At 43.7% G+C, this 27,018-nt stretch overlaps 1 protein-coding gene across 6 annotated transcripts in view; it reads left to right on the forward strand.

Annotated features, from left to right (window-relative positions):
- Positions 1-27,018, forward strand: part of LOC137340303 (G-protein coupled receptor 26-like) — a 420,507-nt gene that overhangs the window by 65,551 nt on the left and 327,938 nt on the right. For 3 of the 6 annotated variants that reach the window (XR_010966760.1, XR_010966761.1, XR_010966762.1), the window contains exons 3-4: positions 6,818-7,066; positions 7,643-8,783. The exons of 2 other annotated variants lie outside the window; for them this stretch is intronic. The gene's annotated coding sequence lies outside the window, so the exon portion shown is untranslated. Of the gene's footprint in view, positions 1-6,817; positions 7,067-7,642; positions 8,784-26,130; positions 26,251-27,018 lie in introns of those variants that run through there. One more of the 6 variants, XR_010966763.1, reaches the window with a different exon arrangement.

Below are 27,018 nucleotides of genomic sequence, written 5' to 3' on the forward strand. Positions count from 1 at the left end.
ATAGTTTTCCAAATTTCTGAAACATTTTGTCTTGTTCTGTGAAATATTAGGCAACACTGAGCTGTTAATGCAACCAAGCCAAAATCAACATTGTTCCTATAAAATCTTTTAAAAATTCAGTGTCATCAGTTAGACAGTGAACTGTTGATGACAGGCTAGGTGGTAACTAGTATACTTTAGCAATGATATATCTCAGCAGAGAAAGAGAACAAATTTGTCCTTCATAGTATCTATTTTTGCAAAATGAGGGATAAACAGCTATATATATCAGGACTCAAATCATTTTGATATTTTTCTGTAATGAATTGCAGCTTTAAAAGCTATTATATTACATATACATACACTGTAATAGGTTTTCATTGCATTCCATTTTCTGTTACTTAATACAGTCCTTTGGCAGAAAAGGATCATTTCAGCCTGTTTTACATTTGGATGTAAAAGTCAAATAGTACTTCACACTTTAAACTTAATTATATCAGCTAGTAGGACCATAAAGGATCTTAGCCGCTATTTTAATACAATGAATATTTATGTATCTGCACATCCTAATATATATTATAAATCATTGTGAAGCCAGTTAATCATGAAACTATCAGTTAATCATGATGATCTGCTTCATATGAGGGACCTTATAATGTACTGAGCAAAAAATTATAATGGACAAAATTTAATTCAATTTGCGACAACACTGCTAAATAATGTTAATGTCACATTGTGAGCCAGTGTCACTATTTAGCACTACACACACACACAGCACCTAATTATCACTCATTAACAGTGCTCCAAGATTTCCATGCCACACCACGTGAATTGGCTGAGGAAGAGACAAGGGCCTAGAAATTGGATTGTGCTGTGCCCATTTTCCAGGCGGTGTGTTTCTTTGGGTGCTTGGCAGCTAAACCAACGGACCTTACAGGCACCGCTGGAGGCTGCCACCAGGAAGGTAAGTTTTAATTTTGTTTTAACGTACCTTATTGTGGAGTCGGAAGGAGCAGGAATGCTTCTCATGGCTCCACATTAAAATTGCGGGTTGCTGCCTGCCACCGCTCACACCCCCCTCCTGATTGCCTTCACTCTACTTATGACCTCAGATGCTGGCTGATCCTGGTGCCTCCTGTGACCAGAGAGCTACCTCTGGGGCCGTAACTGGTTTCTGCAGATCTCTGGTAATAAATGAGGCCATTAGACTAATTTCCCGATGTCCTGCCAACGCCTGTTTAGGCGCGTGCAATGTGCACTGCACTCGGAACACACCCCAATTCGGGCGTGATCTAATGTCTAGGCCAAGATTCTTCTAAATCAGTACAAAAGTGTCAGTTAAGGTATAATTCTACACTGCAGCCTTGCATCACAGAGGTGTCTCAGAGGTAGCACAGTGGAATAGTCAATGTACTGTACTGCCATTCTCATTTATTTTCCCCAAAAAATAAAAGTACAGGGCAGAGTTCATGAAAAAACTTGGTGCCATTTTTTGTCGATTGTATATTTACGTTCCTTGTGCGGTGGATAAGAGGAAATCAATGACCCCTCTAACACTTGCCACTATTTATGAACATTCCTCCTACTCTGCCAATTCAACAGTGCGCCAACATAACAACAGTGCGCCAACATAATGACAGCGCACCAGCATAACTCATAAGTGCATTTTTTCAATATGAATTCATTAGGTGAAGGATGTTAGTGCTGGGGGATGGAACTCTTTCCATTTTGGGCACCTCATAAGGTGCATCAGTGACATTTTTTATGTTTCCCACGCCTGCCATCTTGTGGCCTCTGAGTGAGAATGCAAATTTAGGATGTAGGGTGGTCCTGACCTGCTCTTGCTTCTCTCCCTCGTATTGTGAGCCATTTTCTCCTGCAGACAGACAGGGAGCGAGTTACTGAGTAGCTATTGAGATGCAATGTGTACATATGTGGGGCTTTTTCATGTAGCGCATATGCTGAGAGTAAAAAGAAACAATTGCAAACACGATGGGGAAGGGCTCAATGGAAAGAAAGTGGCTTAAGTATGAAGTGGAAGCAGTTGTCAGAAGAGTTCTTTGTTCTGCAATTGCTACCAAGTAGGAATAGAATGCCATTAGTGGCTGCGGTGAAGGCAGCAAGCAAGAGGAGATTGTGCACTTGGAATGAGAATGAGAGGTGGTATAGTGTCCCCTTGTGATTAGTGGAGAAGGATGTGATGTAGGGTAGGGATGTGTTCAGAGTGCTGGGAATAGGGGGGAAGGACTGTTGGCAGGTCTTACGCAGAGAGACGGAGAGCTGGACTCACCCTTGCTGCTCTGGTCAAGTCATTGAAGTGTTTCCTGCATTGAACCCAGGTCTCTGGAACTGACCATCTTTGCCACCTCTCTCCAGGTATGCTGTACATTGATCTTTGGATTCTTCTTTCCAACCATGGGAGAGAGAACATTTCTCCTTGCCCTTGTTTTTCCCAACAGTACCTCCAGAGAGATGAGAGAGAACCTGAGGCAACCTTAAGACTCATTTCTTCCTTGCAGCAGTATCAGAAGCACATCTACCAGAAGCAAATGCAACCTCCTTTTGAGAAGTGTAGTAATGCTTTACAGGAGACCACAGTGATCAAGAGAACATTGCCCAATATCCCACTTACCTTTTACACTTTGTGATGTCAGCCACGGTTAGAAACTGGTCAAGCTCCCTTTTGAACACTTGAAGTGAATCTGCACTCACTGTAAAAGCCACCAACTTGTTCCAAAGATCGATGACCTTCTGTTAGAAGAAAAACCTCCTGACATCTAACCTTGTTCTATACTAACATCATTAATACACCTGTCCCTGCTCCTCCCTGACTTGTCTAACTCAAATAGCCTATCCACATGGACGGAATCTAATTCTACTAGAATTCCAATCTCCAGCATTTTGATTGCAGCAATAATAAATCTTTCTGCCAAAATTTGGGAGCAATATTATGCGAGTTGCCAAAAAATATCAACTCTGACCAATTCAACTGTCACAGATCAAAGTTTAAGTCAATTTTCATATAAGCTGCTGCTGGTTTAATTTGTAACTTCCTCAGCTCAGAATGTGCCTGAATGTGATCGGTTATTTTGAAAGTATAGAAATTACATCATGGAAGGAAGTCACTGAGATATTGTGCCTGAGCTGGTGGTAGCTCTTCAAATGGAACTATTTATCCTACAGACAATCTGAGTGCATGTGCATTCCCTGCAAAAAAAAAGGGAAATTGCACCTACAGTCATTTCAATAACATTTGAATTGATTTACTTACTGAAATGAAGCTTTGAGTGAAAACACTATAGGCCAGAAAATGACACGTTTTGCACTAAGGACGAAGATCTAGCAGTGGTGATCTTCACACAATTTCCTGGCAAGGCATGTCCACTCCGTACTATCGTCAGTGGCCATGCAGAATGGAAAATTTGTGTTGCTATTTTGCTATCTTATCATTTATTCAGGAATTCTATTCTTCCGTAACATACATCTAAAAAAACCTAGTGCTCGATTTTAAAACCGAGTCGGGAAGGGGGTGGGGGGATCAAATTGAGGACGGGAAACTCATTAGTACGGGTTTCCCGGATGTCCTTATGATTTTGATGTAAGGACGTCTTTTTTTTTGTGGGTTTCCCGACCGACTGACCGGCCCGATTGACAGGCTGGTCTCAGTTGGACGGGAGACCAGCCAGGGAGAGGGCTTCTTCAGGTAAGTCTGCAGCTAAGTCTTTGTTTGTATGGATGGGGGGGGGCGGGGTATGGGTGTGCACCGGGCATGGGTGGGCATGGGGCATGGGTGGGCACAGGGCATGGATGGGCACAGGGCATGGATGGGCATAGGTTGGCATGGGTGGCCATAGGTTGGCAGAGGGGTCGTGAGTCATGTGGGAAAGGATCAGGGATCAGTCACGAGGGGGTGTCAGGATTGGGGGTCATCACGGGGGTCCGTGATCATTGCGGGGAGGATCGGAGGTCGGGGTGGGAGGATCAGGGTCGGGGTCGGAGGATCAGAGTGGGGGGGAGGATCGGGTTTGGGGATCGGGGGTCCACAATCTGTGGCGGGGGAGTCCGCAATCGGGGGTCGGGTGTTCGCGATCGTTGGGGGGTCAGTGCAGGTAGGCCTGTTGGGCCTGGGGGAAGCACTCCTGCTCCTCCGGACCCACAGCTGTGCCTCACCTACCTGTTAGTCTTGGGCCTTCTTGCCTCCTTTCACGAGGCATAACACAGAAGGCCCGGGAATCCTGGCCCCCCCCCGGGGTTGAAATCGGGAAGTCTAGAAAAATGGAGGCCAGAAGCCTCCTTGAAAGGTTTAAAGGCCTGACCTGCCTCCTGGGAGCGGGTTGGTCGCCCGCCCCTCTTCCCGCCCTAGTGAAAACCGGAAATGGGCGGGTTAGAGATGGGTTGGGGGCGGGTCTGAAATGGGGACAATTTTCAATGCTCCCCCTGCCCCCAACCTACCCGTTTTTCACTTTTAAAATTGAACCCCTAATATCAATACTATGTGGTATAATTGTACTCAGTTCAAGTACAATACCAATTCACTTCAGAGCGCATGAGTCACCACAAGAGCCTCCCGCTGTTGTTGCCCACCATGTCAGTAAAATAATAAAAGTTGCTGAAAGCAGAATAAAACTGCCCGGTGCATTCCCCAGTGTATCTTACCGGTGTACAGAACCACATAGACTGCACAGTGCTTTAAGGATGTAACACAGCCTGAAGTTGAGAGGATTTTGATAAACTGGTCAAGTTTTGCTCATGTGGTTAATATCACATCAATTCCTCAAACATATTTCACTGCTTGCCATAACATATCATCGCTATGTCTTTTTCTGCTCTATCGCAATGCATTTTGTTTTCTCCAAAAATTCTACGGTTTCACTCAAAAAGGAAGTGTGCCTATTTTGTACCTGAGCCACGTTTACCTTTGTACGAATTTTGAAATGACAGCTTTGTGACACTTGCCATATAAAATGCATTCAGCAGTTACTGTGCATTAATATGTACTGAATGAAGAATTTCCTGGTCATCAATTGCAGAGTATTTATTAATAAATAAGCACTAATGAATTCACAATCACGAATCCTTTTCACTCTTTAAATTAATTTTCTGAATTTTAATTACTTCTTTCTCAATCCTTAGAATTATTCTCCACATAAAATAAATTGTATAAACCCTTTGATGTATTATAATATGCTGTAAGCTGTGTGCTATACCAAACATGTCTGTGTGCCATCTTTCTCTTCATTGAGAATTATATGAAGTAGCTTTAGAAATCATAATATTAGGGAAAAACATGTAGGGCACAAACTAACTTACTACATTACAGATAGGAAAGATAGAGTATCAGATAATAATTTCAATAATGTATCCCATAAACAATTGGGTATTGATTCTAAGGTTATTACATAAGAATTCATTTGCATGTAGCAAATGTTTTTTATGCAAATCTAGCCACAATATCTAATGCAGTCAATGTTGAGCTTTCTTTTCTATGTGAACTAATTTAACTATTAGTTAGGCGATTGCATGATTTCTGAACAAATGCTTGAGATGTTTTGAATATGGTTGACTAAGTATTTATTTGTAATTTAAGGCCACAATAGTAGAACTTCAAACATACTGTGACATCTTTGCATGTTAAATAAATTCTAGAGCTCTTCGGGTCCTCAGGTAATGTTTAAAATTCAGCAGGGTCAGTAGAACAGCTAATTACTTATGCAGATGCTATTTTACAAAATATGCATTATTGTTAGCCATGGGCCATAGTAATTTCACTCACCACAGTCAATTCCTCTTACAATCAAGTTGAATTCCCCATCAGAATTGCTTTTGCCTTATCAGCATTTCACCTTTTCACTATTGCTATTTAATCCAAAAATTGGTATTTGGGTGTTTAGTGGTAACTGCACTTAAGCAACTTATTTGTAAGTGGTGCAATCATTACTGAAAATAGATCCATTCAAACAGGCAAAAGTCAATCAATTTCATGAGTAGGAACACGATTACATTTTTCAGCACACATTGTTTAAATCTGAGATAATGATTTTAAAGCAGATCTCTCTATCAATCTGGGCCCTATTTTTTATTTCTCGATTGTGTGAGTTGTATAGTTTATATTGGTAATGGTGAAAACTGTATTTTAAATCATTTTATATATCACTTGTTAGACTTGCAGCTAACCAACTATATGGTACAAGGCTGTCTTGGATCTCAAAAGAGGTGCCCCAGGAAAATATCATAAAAAAGCACAATATGAGGGGCAGAAAGTGAATGAAAAGTGCTGGCATGCCTGATAGGCTGCCATTTTCAGTACATTTGGGCCAATCTACCTAATGGATAGTAATCATCTTCCACATAACAGATTTGGAAAGATAAAGCTTTTTCCACACTGAGGTGAAGTTAAAAAAGAAATGAGACTTCAGCTGTGCAATATCGGAAGTTTTTAATTATTATTTCTTGCATAAGTATCTTGGAGTTATTTTTGAAAGATGATTCAGCCCCCAAATTCCACTGGGTCATTTACACTGGTGCTGTGACTCTCAGCTGGGACTTGAGTCCGCCAGTGCTGGCCAGCATTGACCCTGCCATAAATTGTGGGGTCAGCTTATTTGCATATCCATTGGCGGTTCATTCACACAAATCCTGTGTACAAGGGAAATTGGAATAGTAGTGCAACTTTTAAAAAGCAAAGAGGAGCTGAAGATAGTAGCAATAGCCTAAGGGAGCAGCAGGTAGATAGTAAACGTTTTACTAAACTGCGTTCACTGTCCAATATATGTTATAAAGGGCTTATAGCGATTTTGTACCTCTTTCACAACATGTCTTCAAACGGAGGAACTGGCAGAGGCATCCAAAGAAGGGACCAGGGATTTGCAAAGAGGCAGAGACAAAGACGAGACTGATCCACAAACCCTCCTGGATGAGATACACCTAAGGAGATCAAGGTTGCTGAGTGATCGTGGGAGGCAACCTCAAAGAAGTGTTTCAGATGCCATGTGGAGGGAGGTCTGTGCCATTGAATGCCACCTTTCTTATCCCCACGACTACAAACTAATGCCAAAAGAAGTTCAATGACCTGGTGAGGGCAGGCAAGGTAACACATCAGCCACTTTGCCTTTTTTACCTTAGGCAGCACATACTGTTCACACTCTATAAAATTAATAGCCACACAAGTAACTCTACATAATGTAGTATGGCTAAGGGGATCTGTAACTCAGGATCTTACAACATGTGTCACCCTCGCCCCTAACTGCAATTACTTGCACGCAGAACCTCAAAACCTCTTCTTCCACTTTAATAGGGTGTTACCAGCAGACCTATATCTTTAGCTGTCAGGTGCCACCAGGGAGACATCGCTCAAATGCCAACCAAAACCTAATTATTCAATCTTGCTACATTGCTTGCGCACAATGTTCAGGAAAATGCAAAGAACCGGAGGGGGCATTCCAGACATTAGAGAGCCCACCCTCCTCTGAGGAGGAGGCCATAGAACTGTTGGGGAGATAGGCAGCTTTAGCTGTGCGAGTTGGCGAGATCAGTGGCAGCACAATTAGACAGTTGCTGTAGTATCCCTGTGACACAACCAGAAGCTTCCACAGCCTTCTCTGTCTCTTTAATGCCAAGGGAGTAATGGTCACTCATTCTTACTGTGTACCGTCCTTTCTCGCAGAACCATCACAACAATGGAGGAGGCAGAGGAAGAGGAAAAGGAGGAAGATGATATTAATGAGGAGATGGAACAGGAGGCCAGACATTATGATGAGAAAGAGGATAATGAGGGCAAGGCCAGTCAAACGTCCATGCTGCAAGATCCAGCCTCAAGTTCATCCACTCAAATCCCCTGATCTCATTCCTTGCATCACTTACATTCTGCCTCCCTTGCAGCACCTCAGACACTGCTGGAATTAGGCAGACTTAGTGAGGAAGGCACACAGGTGATTCACAGACCACGAGGGAGCCAGAGAAGTAGGCAGTGGGTGAGGATGTGCCACCTTCCCAGCGGAGATTGAGGAGAAGGTTGCACGTGGTTCTGAAGTCACAGGGCTCAGATCTCATTGGTACTTGTCTGAACTCATGGGATTTTGGAGCACCTACATCACTGGCCCTCATTTTAATATATGTGAAAACCTCCATGGGAACATGGTGGGCAGATTGCAAGGAGGCCCAAATCATGATCGGTAACTCAGCTGCATTGATTTTCGGATGGAATAATGTGCAAAATGGCTCCTGTCCCAATTTGCGGGCCAGTAAATTGTGTTGTAACAACTCTATGCCCCAGAAACAACAAAAACAGTTAGGAGTTTAATAGCCTCCATTTGTTGAAATAGAGATAGAACTGGCAATGTGGAATCTATCTGTTTACAGAACCTTTGCTTTTCACCCTTGGTTTCCACCAATCACAGAACCAGGAATCAGTAAAGATATACCTCCTTTGTTGATGATATATCAGCCAGAAGCACTCATATATTGAAAGTGATGCCAATATCACCTTAGCATGAAGCAATATTTATTCTTGTCAAATACTTTGTTAAATATCAAGATGCTTTTCTAAGAACAGACATCTATACTGGCACCAAAAGACCTGCATGTGAACAATGATAGCAAAAATATGCCCAAGCTTTGTAAAACTGCACAATATTGTCTGAAAAAGATCAATAATTTGAAACACTGAAAAAATCTGAACACACGACTGAAAGAGCAAAAGGACACAGTTGCAGTGATATGCCATTAAAGAAAAGTCTAACTTGTCAAAGGAAACAGATGATAATGGGCTTCAAGATTCTACTTAAAGTCTAAGTCTCAGATGTCTGGTAAGTTTATATTACAATCTCACTTTCCATGCAATCTCTCAGTACAGTAAAGGTATCTAGAAAAACACATTGCATAAATTTAACATATGGAAACACCAACAATTAATTTTAAAGTTTTCAAAATAGATGCAAAGAGTTCTGTGTACAGGAATGTATAGTGTCATTGCACCTGCTTTTACAACCGGTCCTCAGCTCCATATGCAAGTACATAAAACGAACCAGGCCAGAAAACCAATGGGCCTTTGATCCCAGTGTAAATGTCAATATCCATCTTCCAGTGACCTCTGGTGCTGGCCCCAACAAATTTGAGAACACAAATTTGTGTATATTTTTCTTCAATTATTACAAAAAATTGGTGGAGGTATAAAATGGGCTTCACTCACATTAGTGATTGGGCAAAAACAACTTGCAGTTTTTTAACACTGTAAATTGATCTAGATTTTCTGATGGCTAATACAGTATGTCTACAGCATCTCTTAGCTATCATCTTCTAGGGTGGAATGATGGTGCATCATATCACATCATCAATGCATGGTGCCATGGAATAGTGGGATGTAGGTTCGTGCCTACTGGGTTTGCCACCCTTTTGCTTTTGGTTCAGACAGTGCTGTTTTCTTTCCATACATGTTTTTTTCACTTATTCCTGTGTCGTATGATGTGGAGGCCACTACTTAACCTGCATTTCTGTGGAAAGGCGTTGAGTGGAAGCTGGGTGCTTCCCCACAAGCAAAGAGGAAAGCTAAGAGCAAGAGTTACCATCAGGCTGCTCTTGCAAACTCCTAATGGTGAGTTCACAGTGGTATAAGCAGAAGCTTGAGAATAGCATGCCCATTGCCATCCCAGCTACAGCTGAGGCTTTGCATAGGAAGATTTGGATAAAAAAGTAATGGAAGGGACTAAATAACTTGAATAAGAATTGAATCGCAAAAAAAATTATACTGCGGTGATGGGGTCCAAACACCTGTCATAGGTTCATTAATGTATTACCTAATTAAAATATAGACAGCTTCTAAATTTACATGTCCTCCAGGTTAATATAATTTTTCTCATGCAAGTTGGCAGTTGTGAAGAGTTAATTAGACAGTTAAAGTTTAATTGCTTGATTACTGTAGGGTTTGCACAAGAACAATATTACAATTTCACAGTGTTTGATAATATTGCCTAAACCCTTTTGCCTCGTGTTATTTGTGATGGTAAGCAATTAGACAAAGGGCTCTTTCAGGAAGCTGTTTCTAATTCAACTCTGCCTAATGAATGGCCTTTATCAGGGGTTTGAAGCATTTTTAGTGGCAAATTATAGGTCATTTCAGCTACGAAAGTCCCCCTCACTTTATTTATTGAGATAAATTAAATAAATCACCCCTTGGTGTAAGGCAGAAAGCTTCACAATTAATCTATTCAGTGCTGTATAATTAAGATCGAAAAGACTGCCATTAAAATAAGCAAATCCATTTTGAGGTACAGTGTTACTAATCCCATTGTGTCCTTAGTACAACAGATACAATAGGGAAATTTAATTTGATACTGATCTGCTGTAGATGTGACATTATGAAACTACTCTTCCTTTATCTTGACATATTTTGAAATGCAAATTAAACTAACAATCGAAATAAAGCAGCATGGCAAAAGTATTTTGCATCCATTTTTAATGGAGCATATTCAATGCAAAAGGAGGAACGACTGGTTGCTATACATTGTAAATGTAATTAAAAAAAAACGGTTTAGGGCATCACTTCACATAACAACCTGAGCAGTTCTCCCCAAAATAGAAAGTACATCCAATCAAAAAAAATTCATCCAACCAAAGATGAAAATTAGTTTTATTGATATAAAATTAGGATTGAGTTTTAAAAAAAGCTTAAATCTGAATTACATCTTGCAGGCATGGGGAATGATTGTATTATTTTTGCAATGATGTTAAATGAGTTTTGTTACATGATACAAAACCAAAAAACACTCAGCAGGTCAGTCAGCATCTGTGGAGAGAACAGATGAGTGAATGTTTCAGGTATCGATTGATCAGAACTAACTGTTTCCAGCATTTTCTGCTTTTGTTTCAGATTTCCAGCAATTCCAGTTTATTGTTTTTTGTTAGTTACACAATATTTGGCTCTAAATTAATTTATCACTTGTTAGAAAATAGAAATGCCATTTATATTTCCTCTATTACTGACAATGCTGAGTTTTAACAGCCCACTTCTCAGATAGAAGGACATCTGTTTGCACCCTCAGTGCTTGTGCCCAGATCATTGATTAGTAGCAAACAACAACATGCACACAAAATAGTCAAAAGAAAAAGAACAATGATTAATTTTTTAGCATACCATGTTATTTTGAACATAAATTATGTTTTCTTTATGCTGAATTTAAAAAGATTTAGCCAGCAAAAGGATTAGTATGATAAAAAAGGATTAGTGTGTTTACAAAGGATTAGTGTGGTAAAAAGGATTAGTTGGTAGCACTCTCACCTCTGAATCTGAAAGTTGTGGGTTCGGCGCAATACAAAGGGCATGCTGAATTGTTGGAGGTGCCACCCTCTGGATGAGATATTAAACTGAGACCCAGCATGTCTGCTCAGGTGGACATAAAAGATCCCCTGGCGTGTTTTTGGACACCAGACAGAAGGCTGTGACCACAGCAGCCATTGTGGTTGCTGCAGACCTCTGCTGCAGCAGTGTACATTCCTCCTCTACTTGCACTTGCTAAGCATTGCCAGGGGGTGAACCTGTGCTGGAGGAGCATCCGGGATATTTAAATAAGGTTCCGCACAAGAGATTTTTTAGCAAAAATAAAATTACATGGAATTGGAGGTAACCCTTGTGACGTGGGTTGATAATCAGTTGGGAGGTTGGAGACAGAGATCCGACACAGTCAGTTTCCCACTGCGCTGGGTGGGTTAGGTTAAAATGACCCCCTAGGACCCAGGCGGCTGAAGGCATTGTCACCCATGGTGGGTGAACTGAGTTTTGGCCAAGTTGGTGTTTATGGAGGGTAGAGGAAGGGAGGTCAGCAAGGAGAGCAATGGAGCAGTTGACTCTGAAGATGATGAAGGCGTGTACAATAAAAAAGGAGAGACAAAAGAAGAAAACTACTAATGGGGGAGGGGAGGGGAGGGGAGCGGACCAACCCACAAATCAATTTGAGATGATGTTGTCCTAGAGTACTAAAAGAGAGAAGGGTTGATATTTATGAGGTGTTCATGGTCTACTTGAAAAAGCCAATGAACTCTAGCGAGGTCCTGCTAGATTGGAAACAAACTTGGACATCAAGGCATCATTTGACCGAGTGTGGCACCAAGGAGCCCTAGTACAATTGAAGTCAATGGGAATCAGGGGGAAAACTCTCCAGTACCTAGCACAAAGGAAGATGTTAGTGGTTGTTGGAGGCCAATCATCTCAGCCCCAGGACTTTGCTGCAGGAGTTCCTCAGGGCAGTGTCCTAGGCCCAACCATCTTCAGCTGCTTCATCAATGACCTTCCCTCCATCATAAGGTCAGAAATGGGGATGTTCACTGATGATTTCACAGTGTTCAGTTCCATTCGCAACCCCTCAAACAATGAAGCAGTCCGTGCCCGCATGCATCAAAACCTGGACAACATCCAGGCCTGGGCTGATAAGTGGCAAGTAACATTCGCGCCAGACAAGTGCCAGGCAATGACCATCTCCAACTAGAGATATTCTAACCACCTCCCCTTGACATTCAACGGCATTACCATCGCCGAATCCCCCACCATCAACATCCTGGGGGTCACCATTGACCAGAAACTTAACTGGACCAGCCATATAAATACTGTGGCTACAAGAGCAGGTCAGAGGCTGGGTATTCTGCGGCGAGTGACTCACCTCCTGACTCCCCAGAGCCTTTCCACCACCTACAAGGCACAAGTCAGGAGTGTGATGGAATACTCTCCACTTGCCTGGATGAGTGCAGCTCCAATAACACTCAAGAAGCTCGACACCATCCAGGACAAAGCAGCCCGCTTGATTGGCACCCCATCCACCACTCTAAACATTCACTCCCTTCACCACCGGTGTACTGTGGCTGCAGTGTGTACCATCCACAGGATGCACTGCAGCAACTCGCCAAGGCTTCTTCGACAGCACCTCCCAAACCCGCGACCTCTACCACCTAGAAGGACAAGAGCAGCAGGCACTTGGGAACAGCACCATCTGCACGTTCCCCTCCAAGTCACACACCATCCCGACTTGGAAATATATCGCCGTTCCTTCATCGTCGCTGGGTCAAAATCCCGGAACTCCCTTCCTAACAGCACTGTGGGAAAACCTTCACCACACGGACTGCAGCGGTTCAAGAAGGCGGCTGACCACCACCTTCTCAAGGGCAATTAGGGATGGGCAATAAATGCCGGCCTCGCCAGCGATGCCCACATCCCATGAACGAATAAAAAAAACCTAAAAATCCTTTGACAAAATCTCACTGTAAGGCTGCTACTTAAACTCAAAGCAGGGGAGAGTCAAAGCAAAACCTAGGAACTGATAAATTTACTCAGGGGTTGGAGGTAGCAGATACTTGTTAGCATAATGATTTTAGTGTGGCAATAATGAAACATTTTTGTCTGTAATGTAATGTATTATTGACTTATTTATTTCTGCCACAGTATGTAAAGGGTTAAAAACCAGGTTGCACCATGATTATGTCTTTTTGAAAAATAATAATTTATTATCTTGAGGAGCCTGAGGGGGACTGCTAAGCAAATTTCTTTTTTATATTAAGAGATGGGTGTGCTCCAAAAACACTATTATAGAATAGAGCATTTCAGCTGCATTCCAAGCACTGAAACAAAATAAATAAAAAATCAACGGAAGGAAATATTACTTCATCACGCACACATGCCAGTGTTCACATCTGATTAAATTGTGAGGTTGAATTACTCTTCAGGGCCCTGAGTTAATGGTCTTGTTTAGTGATTTTACTGAACTCCACTCCTGCAATCTAGGCTCAGAATCAGGTGAACTTTTTTGTCTAAAATGCAACAGTGGCCAGGATGGATGGCAGATGGGAGCTTTGAGTGGTATGGGGGAGGCAATGGTTGGATTAGTGGGTATTTAGTCATGAAAATATTGGCAGCTTTTACTAGCATATTTCCAAATCAGCACCCTTGTAAAACCAAGCCTTGAGGTAGGGTTTATTTGCACCAGCCAATAAACCAAAAAAGATATTACATTTCAGCAGTTCAATGAACTTCAATGAATTTTGGGTCCAATCTGACCTCCAAAATACAGCACAGTCATAATAAGATTTCCATTGTACTTCCTGGACAGAACTGACACTGAAGTTTAGTTTAGTTTGCTGGACTAACCTGGGTGGAGCTGGTTGAAATGGTAACACCTGCCTCACATGCAGCGAACCTAAGAGCAGACAAGGAAGAATTTGCTGGCCTCAGGAAGGTTACTAAAATAAATGTCCTAACATTTTGCTTTATTTCTCTATTGACATCAAAATCATATTAATAACATTTCAAGCTTGGTAGAACACCACACGGGGAGAATGAAAGCACTCTAGTAACTTGGTGTACTTTCTAAATACACAGGCATACACATGATACAGTATGGCACCCTATATTGCTGCTACAACATGTGGTCTATGGAATGTTGCAAGTAGCAAACACCAAGCACACTACCAACACAAAGGGGTAAATTTTAACCCCCAAGAACTGGAGGGATGGGGGCGGATGGGCAGTGAAAATATTCACTGCCCAGGACCACATCCTGCCTCCAATATGCCGCCGTCTGGGACGTGTTTGGATGCATGCACCCTTCTGACACCCGGAAGTAGGGCTGATATTTAAAGGGCCAATTTAGGTCTTTAAAGCACTTAATCTGATTAACTTTGTGTATTGAGTTACACAAATCATTTTAACTTCTCCTGAACGTGTCTCCCATGGCCTCTGAAACACCCCATTGAAACGGAGGCGAGTTGCAGCCAACCCTCATTTGGACCTTTAAACCAGTGATTGAAACATGTGAGTAAAAGGTGAGTTTTTGCAGCAGGGCACTCAGTTCTCTCAGACAAGCCTATGGCTGGGAGTTCTTTGTGTTTAGTCTGAGATTTCTTTGTTCGCACACAGAATTCTTGGGTTCAGACATATTTAGCTATATTTTGGACCCCGTCAAATTGATATCAGGATGAGAGGCGCAATGGATTTATTCAACAGTATATTTGAGGAGGAGGCACATCACCATCCGCGGCAGGCATGGCGTGCAGTTCTGAGAGTTGCAGGTGCACAAGACAGAGGTGCGCCTCAAGGATCTGCAAAAAAGCAGACCAATGGAGGGGCTGAGGTCGCAGGAAGCACTACCCACGTGAGAGGGTGTACAGACGGAGGCAGAGCTTCCTGGACCTCTCTGAGGAGCAGTACCGACGCAGGCTCAGATTGAGTTGCCAGGTGGTCGCAGACATCTGCACGCTCCTTTATGCAGAGCTGTTCCCGGCTGGGCCTGGTGGCCACGCATTGCCCGTATGGGGCTGTATGGCCTACTCCTGCTCCTATTTCTTATGTTCTTATGTTCTTATACGGCCCCTCAAGCCTGCACCACCATTCAATAAGCTCATGGCTGATCTTTGACCTCAACTCCACTTTCCTGCCCTATCCTGATATCCCTTGATTCCCTTAGTGTCCAAATATCCAGTGATATACTCAATGACTGAGCATCCACAGCCCTCTGGGGTAGACAATTTCAATGATTCACAACTCTCTGAGTGGAGAAATTTTTATTCATCTCGGTCCTAAATGGCCGACCCCCTAGCTTGAGACTATGACCCCTGGTTCTAGACTGTCTAGATAGGGGAAACAGCCTCTCAGCATCTACCCTCTCAAGCCCTCTAAGAATTTTGTACGTTTCACTGAGATTACCTCTCATTCTTCTAAACTCCAGAGAATATAGGCCCAATCTACTCAATCTTTCCTCACAGGACAACCCAGAAATAAATCTAGTGAACTTTCGTTGCACCCCCTCTAATGCAAGTATATCCTTCCTTCGGTAAGGAGACCAAAACTGTATACAGTGCTCTAGGTGTGTTCGCACCAGAGCCCTATATAATTGCAGCAAGACCTCCTTACTCTTATACTCCAACCCACTTGCAATAAAGGCCAACATACCATTTGCCTTCCTAATTAATTGTTTGCAGTACCAGCATGTTAACTTTCTGTGATTTGTGTACAAGGACACCCAAATCCCTGTGACAGCAACATTTCTTAGTCTCTCACCTTTTAAAAAATTCTGCTTTTCTATTCTTCCTACCAAAGTGGGTAACCTCACATTTCCCCACATTATACTCCATCTGCCACCTCGCCCACTCACTTAACCTGCCTATATCACTTTGCAGCCTCTTTGCATCCTCCTCACATCTTACTTTCCCACCTAGCTTTGTATCATCAGCAAATGTGGATACATTACACTTGGTCCTCTCATCTAAGTCATTGATATAGATTGTAAACAGCTGAAGCCCAAGAACTTATCCTTGCGACACTCCACTAGCCACAACCTGCCATCACGAAAATGGCTTGTTTATTCATTACTCTTTGGTTTCTGTCCGTTTACCAATCCTCAATCCATGCTACTATATTACCCATGGGTCCTAATTTTGTGTAACAATTTCTTGTGTGGCACCTTATTGAATGCCTTTTCTCCAGGGTCTCCAGGGCCTCTGCACATAAGTGTATACGACAGATCACGGATGGCTTGTTTGCTAGGGCATCCGACTACACCAACTTCTCTTGTGACGATATCAGCCAGACTGAGAGGGCAGTGGGTTTCAACTCTCTTTCTGGCTTCCCTCAAAATCCATGGTTGCGATGGTTGCAACGTCCCTTTAAATACTCCAGTTCATAGCACGTCATTCGGGTGTGCAGTATGCCAGCTGAGCAGCTTGGAGATGTGAAACCCGAAGTTACATTAAGGGCTTTCAATTTAGTTGTAATCGCTCAAGTGGACACACGAAAAAAAAATTTGGGTTTCCGATGTGACTATTCACCCCCCGTCCCCCCCGCCCCTGCTGAGTGCCTGCCGCCATATTAAAATTGCACCCAAGGTATCCTCTCCATGCTGCATGTTCACATACTGACATAAGGTGGCTGCTGGCCTTGCACTTGGGTGACGCACGGAATATTCCTTATCATGATATATGTCCCTTTTCTATCTGCTTGTGGGAGAAGGTTGCATATAACAAGTGCCAATGTTTGCAGATTGATGGGAGCAGGGATACACCTAATACACAATCTTTGACTTCTCATGAGAAGAAGGGAGTTCTTGGCCTGGAGACAATAGAGGGAGTGTAGGAGGTCTGAGTTCTTCCCCAAACTCATGGTTAGCATCATCCTTTATTTTTGAAGAATCAGATTGAAACAGTCACAACACAGGGCTTCAACAACTTCATCGCTGCTCAGAAGTCTGCTCCTACTTGGAACTCAGGAGATGCTGAGGCAGTGCCCAACAGTAGTGGAGCTGGCATGGATTATCATAGTATTATAGTAGGTACAGCACAGGAAGAGTCTATTTGGCCCATCATGCCTGTGCCGGCTCTTTGAAAGAGCTATTCAATTAGTCCCATTCCCCTGCTATTTCCCCATACCACTGTAATTTTTTTCCCTTCAAGTATTTATCCAATTCCCTTTTGAAAATTACTATTGAATCTGTTTCCACCACCCTTTCAGGCAGTGCATTACAGATCATTACAACTCGCTGCATAAAAAAATGTTTCCTCATGTTGCCTCTGGCTCTTTTGCTGATCACCTTAAATCTGTGTCCTCTAGTTACTGACCCTTCTGCCATTGGAAACAGTTCCTCCTTATTTACTCTATCAAAACCGTTCATGATTTTGTACTTCTCTATCAAATTATAGATCTATATCTCTAGGCAATACCACATTTGTAACACCTAGTCATCCCACTCAAATGACTACAGATGTGTCTGATTATGTATAGGCCAAGGCAGCCATTGCATCACTGCTTGTAGAGCATGTAGTTGCAGAGCAATGTACTGATGGGAAAGAAATACCCATAGATCCAATATAGGCAACACACAATGACAGTTTCTTGAGGAAACAGGTACATGTGGCTTTAAGAGGCTCTGAGTAAGTTCAGTTTTGAAAACACAGCATTGAAATGCGTGGAAGGAAACAGAGCAGTGATTTGTGACAAATAAAAAAGGAATGAGTCGACTTTAAGAGAAAGGACCTGACATGGTGACTGTGCTTCTCATGTAGTGTCTATGTTATATGGGTGCTGGGGGTATGCATTGCTGTTCAGGCATTCTCAATGCTTCAGGCTTCTTTGACAGCACCTCCCAAACCCACGAACTGTACCACCTAGAAGGACAAGGGCAGCAAGCGCTGCGAACTCCACCACCTACGCGTTTCCCTCCAAGTCACACACCATCCTGACTTGGAAATATGTCGCTGTTCCTTCATCGTCACTGGGTCAAAATCCTGGAACTCCCTACCTAACAGCACTGTGGGAGAACCTTCTCAAGGGCAATTAGGGATGGGCAATAAATGCCGGCCTCTCCAGTGATGCCCACACTCCCATGAATTAATTTTTTAAAATGCATTATGGGGCTATATCCTCATTTGCATTTGAGTAAGGGACTTAATGGATCTAGCACATAACTGGTACATAGGCTAGCAGTGCCACAGGCATTTCTAGAGGTAATTATTAAGCACAGTGCGTACCAGGCACTAAGCATGCTTCAGACTGCAGCGCCTGATGTGCAGCAGAACTATAGGTGCTGAACGTCACATTATCAGCCCCTAGATTTTTTATGACCAGCTTTCAACATAATATAATCAGACCATTACCACGTACTTCTGTACGTAAATAGTAAGTTGTTAGGTTCTGAATATGGCTTAACACGCTTGAATCAATTCAGAACAAACAGAATGGATTATCTCAGCTGATGTCAGTCTGCTCATCTCTAACCGGTAGTGTCAGCTGACCTCAGCTACAAAGACCGTGTGGGTAGTGTAACTGCAGTTGGCTTCAGGGTCCCTGGACTAGTAAGGAAAAGGATTGGGTTGTCCAATGATTCCTCCTGCCTGTTGATGCTTACACCTGAAAAATAGTCACTTGGACAAAGTACTGGAGGGCAGATAACGTCTGTGGAGCTGAAAATAGGTTTGACACACATTATTTCAGGAAGATCATGGCCTTTTAGCTCTGGTTGTACATAAATCCATATAGTATCTAGAAAGGATTTATATCATCAAACAATACTATGGGGTCAATTTTCGGATGGCCGAGCGGGTGCGTTTGTGTCGGGGGGCTCCTAAAATTGGGGATTGCCGGAGTGGGTCCGGAGCCCAGCTCCAACCCGCCCACTTCCGGGTTCCCCAATCATTCAAATCGGTGCGTGCGCAGCCCCCGCATGCGGGACTCCCACCGGCAATCAAAGCCGGCGGGATCCCACTTATGATCATTATCTGGGTACTTGACGTCATTTACAGACCTCATTAGTTGGAGATTTTAGGAGGATTCAGATTTTGGACTACCCCCTCACACTCACACCATCAGGATTGTGGGGGGGGGGGTTTCCATTGCTGCATTCATCACTCCACTGGAGGACGACCAACATCACCAGCTTCACCAGGCATGCCGTCCACCTCCACCACGTGGAACTACACAACACAGTGCTGCACAACAGGGCACCTGCACAAAGTAGTCGTGCAACTACACATGTACCCACAGAAGGGTGACCCACCGGGTGGCATCAAGGGTGTTCATGGAGAACCTCATGAAAGGGCATTACTGCACAAGCCAGTCAAGAATGGCCAAGACGTGGCAGTAGTGGTGACAATATAATATGTAATGTGAGTTGATCAGAAATCAAATATAAGTAAAAACCATGACAAACCCTCAAATACCCTTGTGCGTCCCCTTCATGCTCACAACACGTTTGCCTTACGCTTCCTACTACACATACATGATGCATGCCCTGTGGCTGCCGCATAGGTAGTGGCAGATGGGGTGAGGCTGACCATGAAAGAGATGCATGAGAGGGTGAGTATGAGACAGAGCCATGAGATTGTATGAGGATTGGGTTGAGTGGTAGTGGTGGGATGAGTACTGGCGAGGTGAGTAAGTGCAGGTAAGATGAGGATGAGCATTGAGTGGGTGTGAGGAGTGATGTGATAGAGTAGTGTTGGCAGTGCAGAAGGAGTTGTGGGATGGGGGCGGTGATGTGGCAGACAGAGTGTAGGGGAATGAGTAAGAGTACTCACTCCGGCTGACATGCTTAGGTCATTGGGGCGCCTCCTGCACTGTATGCAGGTGCGTGATATGTTGGTGGTGCTGGTGATCTCTGCCACCTCAAGTCAGGTCTTCATGGTCGAAGAGGTAGGCCACTTCCTCCCGTCCACCGGAGAGAAGATCTCTGTCCTCCCCCTCCTCCTCATCCCATCCAGTAGGACCTGGAGTGAGGCATCATTAAACCTGGGAGCAGCCTTCCCCCTGGGCTGCTCCATGCTGTAATTTTGACTCCTTTCTGTAGCATCAGTCAGTGGAGGACTGCCCCTTTAAATAGGGCTCCTCCAGCTGGCAGCCTATGATGCAGGTGCGCAGTCCGCCCGCTGCGCAGCTTTCCAGCGCGAAACCCGGAAGCCAAGGTAAGTGGCTTCAATTTACTTACGATCGCGGGGGGAGCCCACCGATTTTACTGGGCGCATTACCCACGCGCCCAGTCGACCCCCCGCTGGCAACCCGCCTCCCTCCTAATATCGGGCCCTATGTTACACAATCATTTTGCTTTATACTTTAAAGCAGGAGAATTGGGCAGCACAACAGACTGACTGCAAGACAGTACTGCTGGAGGGAACTGGCTAGGAGTCAGCTATTTTGTTATGCAGAGTTGGTCTCCAGGGCACTGCCACATAAAGGGCACGAGCCACAGAAGCATTTATTATTTAATTACAGCCTTACAATCGGTTACTGATGATGTGAGATGATTACCAATAATTACTCTGTATCTCAACCCATTCAGGATCCCAGGTGGGGTACTGAAAGAAGGAGAGAATGGCAATTTCTTAAACCTCAAAGGCAGCTATTAGTTAAATGAATTGCACCATATGTGTCCATTTACTAATTAGTGCTCCCATAAACAACATAGTCAACTTGCTTTAAAGCTGTACTATTTTAGCAGTAAAATTGTCATTCAAATATATCCCAAAGCTGAATAGAGCCAAAACAATATTTTCTTCTGGCTTTCACAGCACAGACAGCTTCATTTAAAAAGCAGCTGGATAATTCCATCCAATAGCAAGTTTAATTCAAGACACAGATTTTTTTCCTTGCATCATGATATTTATCTTACTAAATAAAAACAATTTATTTTATCAACACATTTTTGTTATTTACATTTTTATTTTATTTACCCTGCATTGTACCAACTAGTCAAATGCAACCTAGCATCTATTTGTCTTGTAGGCAACTTCATTAGCCACCCATCGATGATCCACAGACTTATAACAAAGACCTCAGAGTGTGTTAGCAGTCAATCCCTAATAAGCGAGGATAAACTGATTTATTGCAGAGCTTTCATCATTAGAACACAAATAAGTTCTTTTCTCTGCATATTAGAAGCCCCTTAGTGCGATCACCCTCGGGAACTCCTGGTTTGATCACACTAACTGGTTCATAATGCCAACTCAATTATCCATGATAGACACCACTTACTATAAATGTATCCAAAGCGACTGATTTAAGCTTTAGACTGCCAACACATTCAGGGAAATGTCTGCCTTCCCAGGCCAACTAATTTTATTTTGTTTGCAGCTCGTGAACTGTAATACTGAATCAAATACAACAAAACCTACATAAAAATAAAAAAATTAAGCACTTTGTTCTTTTTCCCTTCCTGTTCTTTTTTTCCTCCCTATATTCTTTCTACCTTATTATTGCTAGAGTTAATTCACTGATCCTTTAGTCCCAGCATTTGGCCACACTTGGAGACTTAATGCTATTGTGTGCATTTACCTGTTTTAACTTTCTTTTACTCTTTTTTTAAAACTAATTTCCACCATTATTTCAACATTAAGCTTTCATTTATCTTTATTTTATGCCTCTCTGCTGCTACTCATTTTTTTTAGAAAATGACTGCAAAGCAGTCTTAAAGGTCAGATGAAAAACCCAAAATCTGAAACTTGATCTGGTCATACCACAGACGTATAAAACAAAGGCTTGGATTTTAACATGGAGCTGGGAAGAGAGTGGGGGGGGATGTTTATCGGACATGAAATCCGGAAGTGAAGTGAGCGGGTCCCAATCTGGGATCATGACTTAATTGAAGCAATAAATTTCTTCTCCCGGGTTTCGCGGCTCCAAGCTGCGCAGCAGGCATGCTGCGCACCTGCAGGACATGATCTGAAGTCTGCTATTTATAGGTCGCATGCAAAAATGGATTTTGGAGGAGAAAGGAGGCAGTGAAGCCATGGATTCAGAGAGAGCAAGGTCAGCCACCCAGATTCACAGATGCTTCCCTTGAAGTACTGTTGGGTGCAGTGAGGACCAGGACAGAAATAATTTACCCCAGCAATGGGAGGAAGAAACCTGGTTCTACTACCAAGAAGGCATGGCTAGAGGTGGCTGAGGAGGTGAGCAGCAGGAGCATGGTGTCCTGGCCTTGGATGCAGTGCAGGAAGCACTTTAATGACCTAACCAAGTCAGGAAAAGTGAGTACAGTTGCTGATTCACCTACATCCAGTGGTGTACATTACCCCCCCCCCATCTTACTCTGTCTTGTCAAGCCTACTCCATCGCATCACTCCTTACACCCACTTAAGTTTCAGCAGCACCCATCCTTCACTTTATATGCACTTCTTACCTCTCCATGTATCCATCCACCACTGCCACTCACCCCAATCCGGATGCAATTTGTTACATCTGTCCGATAGTCACCCTCACCCAATGCACTGCATCTATCGGGGGAATACGTGACCATCAGTCACTCGCAGTTCTGTTGTTTTGCCCCTTGTAGGAGGAGAGAGTGCAAAACGCAAGGGAGAGGGAGAGGACTGGAGATGGCCCTCCACAAATAGTGCAGCTCATAGATGCAGAGGACACCATTGAGGTTGGTGGCACATCCGCATCCCTCTCAATCGGAGATGGAGAGACTGGGAACTCGCAGGTGCCTGGTGACACAATGTAAACACCTTTCATGCACATGATGACTTTATTTTATCAATGACTGACGGAACTATGAGAAGACATCATTAAATAAATTTAAAACAGAAATAGACAGTTTCCTAGAAGTAAAGGGAATTAGGGGTTACGGGGAGCGGGCAGGAAATTGGACATGAAGCTGAATTCGGATCGGTCAAGACCCTGTGGGTGGCGGAGCGGGCCCAGGGGCTGAGTGGCCGGGTCCTGCTCCTACTTCTTGTGTTCTTTAGATTTGAGGTTAGGATCAGATCAGCCATGATCTTATTGAATGGCGGAGCAGGCTCGAGGGGCCGATTGGCCTACTCCTGCTCCTATTTCTTATGTTCTTATGTAAGACTGAGTATGGTAATTGGCAAGATTGTTACTTTGCCATCACTAATTCATATTGCTTTGTTTTGTCTTCCAGGGCCTTCATGCTTACAAGAACAATCTGCGGAGATTCATGACAACAATTCCTCAGAGGATCTCATTCCTTCTGAGGGTGCACCGTCACAGGACATATATCCACGCACCGGCGCAGATATTCGCACTTCGGCGGATCCTGTTAGACAGTTGATTGGATTTTCACCTGGTGGTTCACAACTCACAAGTGAACACGAGCAGACACCAGTGGCTGGGGCAGTTGTGGAGAGTCCGCTTCTGAGGGCGCTCTCTTCTCCAAGCTCTGCTCAGCTGGACATAGATGCTGAATCCCAGGGGCCATCGATGAGAATGAGAATGATTGAGGTACAGCTGCTACTTTGCGAGGTACTGAAAAACGTGCCACGCACACTCTCCACAATAGCGAAGAGGATGAAGAAGTCCAACTACAACATGAGTGGATTGACATCGCAGGTAATTGTGAGAACCTCTGCCATGGAGAGAGTGGCCATCTCCATGGGGTTTCAAGCACGGCTGTCAAATGAGTCTATGCAGACCATGACCAGGGCTGGGATGACTTTGGAAGCTAGCATGTCTGCCGCCTTAAACAGCATGATAGATACCTTATCTGTGGCCTTACAATGCGTCACTGATGTGCACCAAGCTGCTCTCCAGCAGAGTGGCAGGAGTGATGTGGCGCTAGCCCAGAGGGTGGGATGATGGTGAAAGGATACATGGAAGTGGGAACGCCACACAAAGCTCTCCCACGTCTCACCCATTGCCCCCCCACCTCTCAACCAGTACCTGACATGCTGCCTCCTCTCCCGACGGCCGTGTCTGCCACTTCACAGGTGCAGGTGGAGTAGTCTTTGGCGGGGCCCTCAGGGGCTCCAAATCACAGAGGTCATAGGCCTAAAGCATCTCAGGAATCAGAGCAGGGATCTGAGCATCCAGTCTCTACCTCTGTTGAAGCTACAGGGGCTGCACCATGTAGAAGTGATAGGAAGCGTAAGTTGAAGAAATTGTATTTCACCAAGTGGCAAACAAGTGCCACCCTGGCAAACACGGACTGCAGCGGTTCAAGAAGGTGGCTCACCACCACCTTCTCAAGGGCAATTAGGGATGGGAATAAATGCCGGCCTCGCCAGCGACGAACACATCCCATGAACGAATAATAAAAAAAATCTATCACCTGCCTTATACATTTATGCGCAAAAGACTGACATACCCTGGAGATGTCTCTGGTGGTGCCACTGGAAGGAGCCAGAGTCAAAGAAATTGAGGGCAGTAGTGACTTTTACTGCGACAAGCAATGCGTGGCCATCAGGCCCAGTGGGGAGCAATTCGTCTTCAAGGAGGCTGCAGATGTCTGCGACCACCTGCTGGCTCAACCTGAGCCTGTGTAGGCGCTCCATTAAACCTGGAAGTGGGCACATTGGATATGGGGCACGGTCACCCTCCAAAAATCAATGATTTTCACGATCCACCCGCCCTCAACCCATCTGTTCTTGGGCGTTAATATTCCCCCCATAGTGTTTGAATGAGTAAACTCGCCTGATGCTCGAAGGATTAATATAGATAAATCTATATGCAGATCACAATGATTCATCCATTGATTTCCCAATCAATAGCTTTTAAAAAGGTTACAAATAGCTATTATTAATTTTAACACCTTTTTTCTTCTAATTGCTTTATAAAGTATATATTTTTTGTTTAGTAATAAATGCTGAAGACATTTTCATTGTGAAATTAACAGAAAAGGGTTACTGAGCACAATAGTGTGAGAGGGCTGCATTAGTAACAACAGAGATACAGTCATTCATCTAAAATTCTTCAGTGATCATGCCGTTTTAGCTGCATGTGTTAATTCAGTTCCCTTATACTTTGGGATACTAATAGACTTATTGCTTCTTTAGACCAAAGCTACTCTTATTTCATATTACGAGTTTCCCATCAACAGCTGAAGTCAGTAGTGAACCTGTACTGTAAAAGCAAAAAAACTGCTGGCTTCCCACCATGTTTTCAACAGCAGGAACACATTTGCCTGCAGTGTGAACTGAAACTGACAGCAGAGCCAAAATCAGCAAGTAGACACGGCCATTGCCACCTAAAGCACTTCTATTGCCCTCTGTGCACATGGGGATAAATTTTCATCTTCACCGCCTGGGCAGCAATCTAGCCGAGTGGATCGCTCACTTGTTGTAGAACCCGCCCGATTTTCATTCCCTTGACATCGGTTACCTTCGGGATGGTGAAGATGAAAATTTACCCCATTGTGAAATGGTTTTGCTGCCACTCAGCTGTAGAAAGTGGCATCATATTACCACTTGGTCTGGTCTGGGATCAGAATTGAGTGAGATGTCCAAACATATCCAAAATGAAAACCAGAATGTTCACAAGCAACATCAAGTCATGATCCCATCCTTACCCCGTCCTTCTGTCTGGGTTTAGTCTTATCAAAAGCTGGTGATCCTAACTGGAGAAGTTATTGGAGCAAAGGGAAAAGTTTGAAGGTATTTTAATACTGCTGCTGCTTTAGCTCAGAGCTTGGAAGGCCAGCATCTGTGAACCAGCTCCCAGTGTTTACATTAGTAAATTTGCTCTCTTACGCTGGTGACAGACTCATAGATGCAGTTTTCTAGCATGCTGAATTTAACAGTGTAAATACCGGGACTTGGATTGAAAACACCAATCTTCAGGAATCCAAACTAAAACAGTATAACAACGGCTTTAATGTGTGCACACCACTGCTGCTTGTACTGATACACTTCTTTCAAAATATTTTATATCATAATTACGCTTCCTTCTTGGTACAGAGATGGAAGCCAACTTGTGAAGCACTGCGAAACAAAAACAGAAAATGCTGGAAACACTCATGAGTTCAATCAGCATCCATAGATGGAAGAGATGGGTTAATGGAGGCAATTTTCAACTGGACCACATATCGGGTGAGCAGTGAGTGATCGTGCTGTCAACCCCATGGCTCCACGAGAGACCCAAACTACTTTCATGTTTAGGTCTCATCTAAATATTTTTGATGAGCAACCAACGTTCAGCAAGTGCACACAGTCAGCTTGCCTTTGGGGTGGGGGGTTGGTGGTGGGGGCGGTGGAGGGTGGGATATCCGGCGGCTCCTACGTTGAGCTAAGCCAGAAGTCAGGCTCTGGGGGGCGGGGGGATTTGGGGCGAGGCGATCTGGGGGAGGGTCACGTTGTGGCCAGCCACAAGCCTGAAGATTTTTTAGGGGCTAGGGGGTACAGTCATGCTCCTCCTGGCCCCAGAAAAGTGATTATTACATATGTGGAGGAGGAATATAAATTGGTTGCATCTTCTTTGAAATATTTGGGAATGATTTGTTGGTCAGAAAGGACAAATGAACGTTGGTGTCGGGGGGAAGCGCTTTTGTATTCTATGCCTCTATTTGTAAAACCAAGGATCCCATATGCTTTTTTAACAGCCTTCTCAACTTGTCACCCCCAGGTCTCTCTGTTCCTGCACCCTCTTTAAAATTGTACCATTTAGTTTATACTGCTGTTCTCCTCATTCTTCCTACCAAAATGTATCACTTTACACTTCTCTGCATTAAATTTCATCTGCCGTGTGTCTGCCCATTTCACCAGTCTGTCTATGTCCTCCTGAAGTCTGTTACTATCCTTCTCACTGTTTACTACATTTCCGAGTTTCGTGTCATCTACAAACTTTGA

This window comes from Heptranchias perlo, chromosome 21 (genome assembly GCF_035084215.1).
Source record: "Heptranchias perlo isolate sHepPer1 chromosome 21, sHepPer1.hap1, whole genome shotgun sequence".
Classification (NCBI taxonomy): Eukaryota; Metazoa; Chordata; class Chondrichthyes; order Hexanchiformes; family Hexanchidae; genus Heptranchias; species Heptranchias perlo.